At 42.2% G+C, this 11,944-nt stretch overlaps 1 pseudogene; it reads left to right on the top strand.

Annotated features, from left to right (window-relative positions):
• The first annotated feature begins 400 nt into the window (after positions 1-400).
• On the top strand, positions 401-1,348 carry LOC148147167 (uncharacterized; annotated as a pseudogene).
• The last annotated feature ends 10,596 nt before the right edge of the window (positions 1,349-11,944 follow it).

Raw genomic sequence — 11,944 nt, 5'->3', positions numbered from 1 at the left:
AAAATGGACCTGTCCGCACTCTACACCAGCATCCCCCACAATGATGGCATCGCGGTAACAGCCTCAGTACTCAGCAGCAACAACTGCCAGTCTCCAAATATCATCCTACAACTCATCCGCTTTATCCTCGATCACAACGTCTTCACCTTTGACAACCAATTCTTCATCCAGACAAACGGGACAGCCATGGGGACCAAATTTGCACCTCAATATGCCAACATTTTTATGCACAGTTTCGAACAAGACTTCTTCTCTATGCAGGATCTCCAACCAACATTGTACACCAGGTACATTGACGACATTTTCTTCCTCTGGACCCATGGCGAGGAATCTCTGATAAAACTTCTCAGTGACATCAACAAGTTTCAACCTCACCATGGACAATTCTCGACTATCTGTCTCATTCTTGGACACATGCGTCCCCATCAAGGATGGACACCTCAGCACCACACTATACCGCAAAACCACAGACAAACTCACAATGCTACACTTCTCCAGCTTCCAGCCAAAACATATTAAAACAGCCATTCCCTATGGACAAGCCCTACGCATACACCGGATCTTTTCAGATGAGGAGGAACGTGACGGACACCTGGAAGTACTCAAGGATGCCCTCACAAGAACGGGGTACGATGCTCAACTCATCGACCGCCAGTTCCGACATGCAACAGCAAGGAACCGTAATGACCTCCTCAGGAGACAGACACGGGCTGCAAATGACAGAGTACCCTTCGTTAATCGGTACTTCCCAGGGACTGAAAAATTGCGCCATGTTCTTCGTGACCTGCAACACATTATCAATGAGGATGAGCACCTCACCAAGCCCTTCTCCACACCTCTACTACTTGCCTTTTAACAACCGCCCTACCTCATACAGATCATTGTTCGTAGCAAACTGCCCGGCTCTCAGGACAACTCCAATCAACACTGTCACGGTGGATACTGCAAGACGTGTCAGATTGTGGACATAGATATCACTATTACGCGTGGGAACACCTCCCACCTTGTACATGGCAGGTACTCCTGTGACTCAGCCAACGTTATCTAACTTATACGGTGCAGACAAGGATGTCCGGAGGCATGGTACATTGGGGAAACCGAGCAAAGGCTACGACAACGGATGAATGGGCACCGCACAACAATCAACAGACAGGAGGGTTCCCTCCCGGTTGGGGAACACTTCAGTGGTCCAGGACATTCAGCCTCGGACCTTCGGGTGACCATCCTCCAAGGTGTACTTCGGGATCGGCAACAGAGAAAAGTGGCCGAACAGAGGCTGATAGCGAAGTTCGGTACCTATAGGGAGGGCCTTAACCAGGAGCTTGGGTTCATGTCACATTACAGATGATAACCATTGCACTATACACACACACAGATATTCCTACACACACACACTCTCACATACACACGGACACAGATACACACAGGCGCGCACACAGACACCCACACGCACCCTTATAGACACACACACACACTCCCACATCACACATGCACCCTCTCTCAGACTTAAGACACTCTGCACGCCCTACACACAAGCACACACGCACTTTCTCACACTCACAACATCCACCTCAGACACACACACACCGACAGACAAAGATCCACATGCACACATATATTTTGTGGGGTGAATTTGCACTTGCAGAGTTACATTGTACTTTGCTCAAAAACTGCGTGCATTCATGTAGACCTCTGAGCTCAAAAACTGCATGAATTTATGTAAAAGTCTGTTAGCTCACTTTTTAGATGAGAATCAATCTATACATCAGGTCATAGACAGAGAACATAGGGGGCTTACACCTTCAACATATTGTCTAGCTATCACCATTGTTAACAACTCACCCGGGAATGCAACTTTAAAAAAAAAGGTTTTATGATTTACACATGAAAGAAGTGAAACTATCACTGTATTCTAACAAATGAAAGGCTTAACAGATAGTCAATTTTTCAATGTATAATTTCAGTTACATTACACTGTAAATTTTTGCTATAAATTCTGTGTTACGATCGAGCCCTCCACTATCACCTGATGAAGGAGCTTCGCTCCGAAAGCTAGTGTGCTTCCAATTAAACCTGTTGGACTTTAACCTGGCGTTGTGTGATTTTTAACTTGGTACACCCCAGGTCAACGCCAGCATCTCCACATCATGAAGATACTGCTCGAATGGTCAGATGGATGGATCAATGGCAGATGGAATGTAATCCTGATAAATATGAGGTGATGCACTTTGGAAGAAGGAACCAGACAGTAGAGTACTCAATGAATTGCAGCACACCAAGAAGCTGAGATGGTACTTCTTCACGCATACCTGAATCTGACTGGCCAGGGTAAACTGGAGTTAAGAAGGTATTGAGAATAATAACTAGCCTTTACTCATTGGGATATAGATTATAAGAGCTATAGAGGACTTTGGTTTGACCAAGATGGAATATTTTGTGGAATTCTGCGAGCCACATAACAGGATGTAGTTCCAATGGACGGAATGAAGAGAAGATTCACCAGGATGTTCCCGGGAATTGAGCATATCAACCATGAAGAGAGGTTGGATAAGCTCGGGTTATTTACTTTAGAGCAGAGAAAGCTGAGGGGGATGTGATTCAGAAAAATAAGAGCACGTAGGTTTTGGACAGAATGGATAGACAGCAACTGTTTCTTTTAGTCAAAGGGGCAAGAACAGGGGAGCACACATTTAAAGTGAAGGGTTTGCGGATGAGAGATGAGGTGCGGATTGTTTTTTACCCAGAGGATATTGGGGTCTGGAATGTACTTCCTGAGGTGGAAGTACATAGTAAACTCATAACTGCTAAATAGTAATTGGACAAGCTCTTGACGTGTCATAACATTACAACTATGGGCTTCATGTATGAGAGTGGGACTAGTGTAGACCGTGCTGTATTTCTGACGGTACAAAGACTATGGTCCTGTGATTGCTTCGTATGGACATTAATTGATGGATTTCTGAAGAGAATGTTACTAAGAATTTACGAGTGAACTGTCAATGGAAAAGATTAGCGAGAACAAGTGAGGCTTCGTTACAGTTTGAACTCTGAGGAAGGAGAATAGCGAACAGGGCGATAGAAGAACCATGAAGCAATACTTCAGTTCTGTCTTCACAGAAGAAAATAAAGCAAACAAATCAAATCTTCCCAACAAGACTGGAACGCCTAAGTCTCGAGAGAAAAAGAATGAAATTAGTAAATAAATGCTTTGGGAGAAATTATTGGGACTGAAAGTGTGGTTGAATTTAGAATACAGTGGGAAGGTGATAATGTAAAGTCCAAAGCCAGGGTGCTGTCCTTAAACAAAGGAGATGACAGTAGGATGAGAGAGGAGTTAGCTAAAGATGGCTGGAAACAAAGACTTTATACTGTCACCATTGATGAACAGTAGGTGGCTTTGAAATCAATTTTTCAACGTTCTCAGCAACTACATATAATAGTGAAATGCAAGGACTGGAGGAAAAGGGTAATTTGCCGTGAAGGAAATACGGGAGGCTTTCAAATTAAAATAAATGGCATAAATAATGGCAAAGACCAGTGGGAAACTAGAAGATTTGGAAACCTTTAAATGTCAAAATAAAGCAACAAAGAAAACTATTAAGACACATAAGATAGGTTATGATTGTAAACTACCTCAGAATACAAAGACGGATAGCAAAATATTCTTTAAATATACAAAACGAAAAGACTAGCTAAGGTAAGCAATGTTCCTTTCGAGGGAGAGAAGGGGGGTCCAGTAATGGATACGAGGAAATGGAGGAGGAATTGAAGAGATATTTAGTCGGTCTTCACAGTGAAGGACACTAATAACATGCCAATAATTGTCAAAGAGAGGGAGGTAAGTGAGAACCTGGAAACAACTGCTCCCACGAGAGAGGTAGTGTTGGTCAAGCTAATGGAGCCAAAGGTAGATACGTCTCCTGGCCCTGAAGGAATGTATCTCAGGGTACTAACAGAGGTGATGAGAGAAATAGCAAATGCACTTGTGGACATTTTTCTAAATTCACTGCACTCTGATGCAATTCCATCATATTGGAAAACAGGAGATCAGACACCACTGCTTAAAAAGAGAGGTAGGCAAAAGTGGGGAATTGTAGACCACTTAGCCTAACATCTTGAGTGGGAAAAATATTTCAATCTGCAACCAAGAAATAAATGGCAATGCATATTGATAATAATTGTCCCGTTGGGCAGACGCAGTGTTTGTTCATGAAAGGCAGGCCACGTGTAACTAACCTACTGGAATTCTATGAATACATTACAACTGCGGGGCCCCAGTAGATTTGGTGTACTGAGATTTCCAAAAGACATTCGATACAGTGACGCCAAAACGACTGCTGCATAAGGTGTGGCATTACAGGTCATGTGTTAGCATGGACAGAAGATTGGCTAACTAACAGGAAGCAACGAGTGGGAATAAATGAGTATTTTTCTGGTTGCTGATAAGTGACTAGTGGTGTGCCTTTGGGATCAGTGCTGGGACCTCAATTATTCACAGCTTACATGAACGACTTGGAGTTGGAGACCACGTGTTGTGTCTCAAAGATTGCAGATGATACAAAAATGAATGGCAAAGCAAAGTGTGCAGAGGACTGTTAATCTTTACAAAGGAACATAAATAGTATATGTGAGTGGGCAAAGGTCTGGCAGATGGAGTACAATTATAATAAAGGTGAAGTCATCCATTTTTGCAGGAATAACATTAAAATGACGATTATTAGCATGGTAAAATGCATCATGCGTCGGTGCAGAGGGATCTGGGTGTCCTTGTGCATGAATCACAGAATGTTGCTCTGCAGGTTCAACAAGTAATTAACAAGTCAAATGGAATTTTGTCCTTCATTGCTAAACGGATTGAGTTTAAAAGCAGGGAGGTTATGTTGCAGCTGTATAGGGTGCTGAGGAGGCCACACCTGGAATACGTGCAATCTTGGTCTACTTACTTCAGAAAGGAAATACTGGCACTACAATAGATGCAGAGAAGGTTCGCTAGGCTAGTTCAAGAGTTCAGGTGTGTGGCTTATGTGGAGAGACGGAGTAGACTGGAATTAGATACTGATTGGAATTTGAAATAATGAGGGACGATCTGATAAACACAAATACAATTCTGAAGAGAATAGATAACTTAGAAAGAGAGACGATGTTTGCAGTTGGAGGGGAAATGAGGACAAGAGGGTAACATCTCAAAATTATATGGAGATGATTTCGGACTGACTTGAGAAAGAATTTCTTGACCAAGAAGGTTGTGAATCTGTGGAGTTTCCTTCCCAGTGAAGTAGTTGGGGCTTTGCCATTGAATGTTTTTGAAGCTCAGATAGATTTTTCTTTTGAAATGTAAAGGAATTAAGTGCTATGGCGAGTGTTCGAATAAGTGGAGCTGAGGATATGAAAAGATCAGCCCTGATCTTATTGAATGCCAGAGCAGGCGCAAAGGGCCAAATGGTCTATTTCTCACTCCTTGTTCTTGCCTTCTTATGTAATGAGTCAACACGAAATGGGAATGATATTTGAGATACTGACTGTTCGGTACAGACAGAGAAGCAATGGATGCAATTCATTTGGATTTTCAGAAAATCTTTAATAAAGACACTGGGTCTTGTGTGCAAAGTTAAATGTTACGGGATTGGGGCTAATGTATGAACATGGTTTTAGAAAAGGAGAACTGGCAGGAAGCAGTGAACAGGAATAAAATAATCTATTTTTAAATGCAAGGATCATCGGGTTTGGCAGGGATCGGTGCTTGGGCCCCAAATATTCCCAATACATTGCAAACATTTAGTTGAGGGAATCAAATGCAATATTTTCCAATCCGCTGACAGCACTAAACGATGTTGGATTGTTAGTCGGTGAAGAGGAAATAAAAAAGCTCCAAGGTGATTGAGAAAAGTGGAACGAATGGCCAAATACGTGGAAGATGAAGAGCAATGGGGATAAATGAAACGGTGTGCACTTTGGTGGGAACAACAGAACAGCAACCTATTATTTGAAAAGGGATTGGTTGAAACATATTGATCTTTAAAGGGATTTATGCTCTTTTATTTGTTTCTTCTGCACAGATCACCGAGGTCCATGCAGGGCAGTGAGTTCTGAACCCAGAAGTCAATATTGGGAATGGCATTGAAACACTGACCAGTATACATAGACCCATTAAAGTGGGAAGCTATAACGTTGAGAAGGATCTGGATATCCCTGTACACCAGTCACTGAAAATAATATTGCAGGAAGGAAAGCCAGCAGGAAGATAAATGATGTGTTGACCTTCATTTCAAGGAGATTTGAGTAAGGGTGACTTAATGCAGCTATCCAGGGCCTTGGTGAGACCCCATTTCGAACATTGTGTAATATTGTTTGCAGTTTTTATCTCCTTTCTTAGTAACAGACAAACCTGACATTGAGGGAGTGTAAAGAAGGATGACCAGACTGATTTCTGAGATGGGAGGCTTGTTGTGGGAACAGAGTTTGGGGCGACTGGAATTCTCTGTTTCATAAAGTTGAGGGAGATATATCACTGAAAGTAACAGGGACGTTTTAACTTGGAAATGAATTGAGTGCAATGAAGACTTATTGATGAAAGAGGAGTTCACGAGTCAAAGACTCTTAGAGTCATACAATATGCAAACAGACCCTCCGCCCCAACTCCTCCATGTTCACCAGGTTTCCTAAACTGAACGAGTTCGATTTTTCTGTTTTTGGCACATACCCCTCCAAACCTTTCCGATTCATGTACACACTCAATTGTCTTTCAAATACAATTGCACTCACCGATACCACTTCCTACAACAGCTCGCTACATATACATGCTCTCTGTCAGAAACAGATATCCCTTAGATCTCTTTTAATTCTCTTCCTTTTCACCTTAAACATATCCTCTCCGGTTTTGGACATCCTAACCCCGGGGAAAAAAACATTGGCTATTCATCTTACCCATGCCCCTTATGATTTCATAAACCTCTATCAGGTCACCCCTCAGACTCAGACACAAACGGTACAAAGTCCCTGCCTCTCCATATATCTCAAAACCTCCCGTCTCTGTTACATCATTTTAAATATCCTTGTGCCCTGTCCAGGTTAAACATCCTTCCTATAGCAGGGAGACAATAATTGTACTCAGTATTCCAAATGTGGCTTGACCATTCTCTTTCACCGCTACAACATGCTGTCCTAATTCCTACACTCAAAGCTCTGACCGATGAAAGTAAGTGTGCCTCCCGCCTTCTTCACCACCCTGTCCATCTCTGACTCCACTTTCAAGAAACGATATACCTGCATCCTGGGTCTCTCTGTTCGACTACACTCACCAGCATCCTACCGTTTACTCGGTAAATCCTGCCTTGGTTTGTCAAACAAAATGCAACAACTCATATGTGTCTGCATGAAACTCCATCTGCCAATCCTTGGCCTAGTGGCCCAGTTGATCTAGATCTCAGTGTTGTCTACGATTACCTTCTTCACTGTCCAGTATAGCATCAATTTCGGTGGTTTCGCCGACACCATTACGTTCGATAGTTCCGATATTCTCAACCAAATCATTTATAGCAACGATAAACAGCAGCAGCTTTGTTCTTGTTGCACACAACAGGTCACAGGACTGCAATTGGAACAACATATCTCTCCCAGCACCTTCTGTCTCCTACTGTCAAGCCAACTTTGTATCTAATTGGCTATCTCTCCCTGATCCCCTTGATCTAATCTTATTAACCAGGCTACCATGTGGAAACTTTTTGGACCTCACTAAGGTCCACGTAGACAAAATTTGCTGCTGTACCTTCATCTATCTTCCCGATCACCTCTTCAAGAACTGCAATCTAGAATGTCTTCCCATACACAAAGCGTTGCTGACTATCCCTAATCAGTCCTTGATTTTCCAAATGCATGTAAATCCTGCCTCTCAGACAATCCTACAAACACTTACCCACACTTGACATCAGACTCATTACTCTGCAGTTCCCTGGCTTTTCCTTGCAGCCTTGTTAAATAATGTGTGACTTAATTAACTATCTTCCTGTCCTCCAGCATCTTACCCGTCGTTCTCAATGATACACACAAGAAAATCAACAGTACTGCAGATTTTGTAAACAAGAAACAAAGACCGAACAAGCTGGAAGAGCTCCGCTGGTCCGGCTGCATCTGTGCAGAGAAATCAAAGTGTACAAGGGGTAAACAATCCCCCCTCTCCCTGCGTAAATTTGAACTTCCAACGCAGAAAAGATTTAACGCGTGCTGTAAACTGTTAAAATTCGAGAGGTCAAGAAGGTAACTGTTTAAATTAAAAAAAAACTTAATGTGTTTTTAAATGTCTAACAGAGAATAATTAACCAGCAACTATTTGCAACTCCTTTCTCTAAACTATCTTTTACTTTTCCTTCTGCTATAGTGGTCCAATAAATAGCCACCTTACCCCAAATTAAGATTTACTAAAAAAATTAAATTTCAGTACCAGCCAGCTGTTGAATCCTCTTTCTGTGTCTTCCTCTGAACTTTTATTCTCCTTAGAATTTCTGTTTTACAGGTCATTGATAAATAAAGGTGCATTTAAGAGAGTTATTCTCCTGGCATTCGCAGATGTTGGTGGCTTGGCAGCTTCCAATATTTTTTAGCTTTATACCCCAAACATGGGTATGTTTTTTTTAATATTTTCAAAATGCCAAATTTGATTGGTGTTTAGTATCTTGGGGCATACTTTAAACTGATTGATCGTGATTTATGTTTTGCCATCATATCACCCAGGCACTGCAAGCTGATGGACCAAATCTTACATGGCAAATTTTTCAGAACGTGCTGTGCTTGCTCAGTCATAGAGTTGTGGAAGCATAGAGATGTACAGCATGGAAACAGATCCTTCGGTCCACCTATTCATGCTGAGCAGATATCCCAACCCAAGCTAGTAACATCTAACAGTCCCTTGCCCATATTCCTCCAAACACTTCCCATTCATATACCGATCGAAATGCCTCTTAAATGATGCAGTTATACCAGCCTCCACCATGATCTGGCAGCTCATTCCATACACGTAACACCCTCTGTGTGAAAAGTTTGCCCCTTAGGTCTCTTTTATAACTTTTCGCTCTCACCCTAAACCTATGCCCTAGAGTTCTGGTCTCCCGACCCCTGGGAGAAAACTTTGTCTATTTCTCCTATCCATGCCCTTCATACTTTGTATGGCCCTATAAGGTCACCCCTCAGCATCCGATGCTCCATGGAAAACAGCCCTACCTATTCAGACTCTCCCTTTAGCTCAAATCGTCCAACACTGGCAACATCCTTGTAAATCTTTTCTCAACCTTTTCAAGTTTCACAACATTGTTCTGATAGGAAGGAGGCCAGAATTGTATGCAATATTCCACCAGTGACCTAACCAATGTCCTGTACAGCCGCAACATCACCTCCCAACTCCTGTACTCAGTACTCTGACCAAGGATGGAAAGCATACCAAACGCCTTCTTCACTAACCTATCTACCTACGACTCCACTTTCAAGGAGCTATGAATCTGCACTCCAAGGTCTCTTTGTTCAGCAACACTCCCAACCTTTCCATTAAGTGTATAGGTTCAGCTAAGAGATAGCTTCCCAAAATGCAGCATGTCGCATTCAACTGAATTAAACTCCACTTCTCAGCACATTAGCCCATCTGGTCAAGATCCTGTTGTAATCTGAGGTAACCTCTTCGCTGTCCACTACACCTTCAATTTTCTCATCATCTGCAAACTTATTAACTGTTCCTCTTATACTCGCATCCAAATAATTAATGTAAATGACAAAAAGTAAAGGGTCCAGCCCCGATCCTTGTGGCACTCCACTGGTCCCAGGCATCCAATCTGAAAAACAACCCTCCACCATCACCCACTGTCCTCCTCCTTTGAGCCAGCTTTGTACCCAAATGGCTAGTTCTCCCTGTATTGCGTGAGATATAAATTTGCTAACCACTCTCCCATGAGGAACCTTGACGAACGACTTACTGAAATCCATATAGATCGCATCTACCACTCTGCCCTCATCAATCCTTTTAGTTACTTCTTCAAAAAACTCAATCAAGTTTGTGAGACATGATTTCCCACACACAAAGCCATGTTGACTATCCCTGATCAAAGACGATCCCTTTCCAAAGACATGTAGATCAAGATCCTCAGGATTCTCTCCAGCACCTTGCCCACCACCGACGTCAGGCTCACTTGCAATAGTTCCCTGGCTTATCCTTGCCACCCTTAAACAGTGGGACCATGTTAGCCAACCTCCAGTCTTCTGGCAACTCACCTGTGACTATCGATGATACAAGTATCTCAGCAGGAGGCCCCGGAATCACTTCTCTAGTTTCCCACAGAGGTCTGGGGTACACCTGATCAGCTTCTGGGGATTTATCTAACTTTTTGTATTTCATGACATCCATCACTTCCTCCTCTTTAAAATGGACAGTTTGCAAGGTGTCACCATCTATTTCCTTGCATTCTATATGTCCCATTTGCTTTTCCACAGTAAGCACTGATGCAAAATACTCATTTAGTATCTCACCCATTTTCTGCGGCTCCACACAAAAGCTGCCTTTTTGATCTTTGAGGGGCCCTATTCTCTGAGGAGAAAGTGAGGACTGCAGATGCTGAAGATCAGAGCTGAAAATGTGTTGCTGGAAAAGCGCAGCAGGTCAGGCAGCATCCAAGGAACAGGAGAATCGACGTTTCGGGCATAAGCCATTCCGGAAGAAGGGCTTATGTCTGAAACGTCGATTCTCCTGTTCCTTGGATGCAGCCTGACCTGCCGCGCTTTTCCAGCAACACATTTTCAGCTCTGGCCCTATTCTCTCCCTAGTTACTCTTTTTGTTCTTAATGTATTTGTTAAAAAAACTTTGGATTCGGGGTAATCCAAGATGGAGGACGAGAAGAATTTCTTGCTGTAACATCTTCACGTTTTTTGAGGTATTTTAGGTGCTGCAGCTGATTTCCTCGAATTCCAGGAGCAGCAAGTACTGTTTTATATGCTCCCAAAACAACAGCACTTCAAAATGGATAAGAACAGACATGGTGAGGTCGAAAGAGAGAGAGAGAGTGAGAGAGAGAGAAAAACTGCCACTACAATGAACCTGCACAGTTCCTGCCTTTGCTGTTTTAATTCAAGTCCTTCAACTTTATAAAAGGTAAAGTACCCTTTACACCTTCGCAACACCTTCCTTCTCAAATAAGAAGAATCATAGTAATGAAAATATGGTCACATTTGTTTTTCTGTTTTTTAAATACTTTACCATAACGTATAGATAACTTAAATCTACGTTCACAATTACTTCTTCCCTGTATATAACATTGGATAAATACAAATCTCACCTAATTTTTATCAGTTAAATCAATGAAAACACAACTGCAATTGCATTCATACGACATGCTACATGTACGATTTTAAATTTAAAAATATGTAACATAAGACTCAAATGAAATAATCTTTAAAGCGTTTGAAGAACATAAGCAGATTGTGATCAATGTGCACAACCATTATTCTCCAACACAGTATTCGTGACATACACATTAAAATGTCATATGGCTAATAGCAAACACAATAGGTCCTTTTCAATCATGGAGAATTTCCTCTGGTGGATGTTGAGTTTATTTGAAAAGTTCAATCCCATCCTCATCGTCCTGTAGTAGCATCACTCCAACTCCTATGTCACTAGCATCGTTGTCAACTTTGAAAACTTTCAAAACTTTTGGTGTAGCTGAAACTGGTTTGGTGGTTAACATTGATTTCAAATGGTTGACTCCCTCCTGGCATTGCTCTGTCCACCAAAACTTGCTGTTCTTCTTCAGCAAATCGCCTGTATACTGCTGAAGTTTGGAACAAACTTCCGATCGAATCCACTGACTCGTGAGAAGCGAAGCACCTCTTTGTTCGAGGTTGGTCATGGAAATTGCTCAGTAGCTTTCGTCTTTGCGTTCCGTGGAGTCAACATTCCATGACCGATGT

This window comes from Chiloscyllium plagiosum, unplaced genomic scaffold (genome assembly GCF_037043375.1).
Source record: "Chiloscyllium plagiosum isolate Xiang-an unplaced genomic scaffold, Cpla_swu_hap1 HiC_scaffold_18, whole genome shotgun sequence".
Lineage (NCBI taxonomy): Eukaryota > Metazoa > Chordata > Chondrichthyes > Orectolobiformes > Hemiscylliidae > Chiloscyllium > Chiloscyllium plagiosum.
Note: the sequence above shows the minus strand (reverse complement) of the source record. Positions and strands in the feature narration are given on the sequence as shown.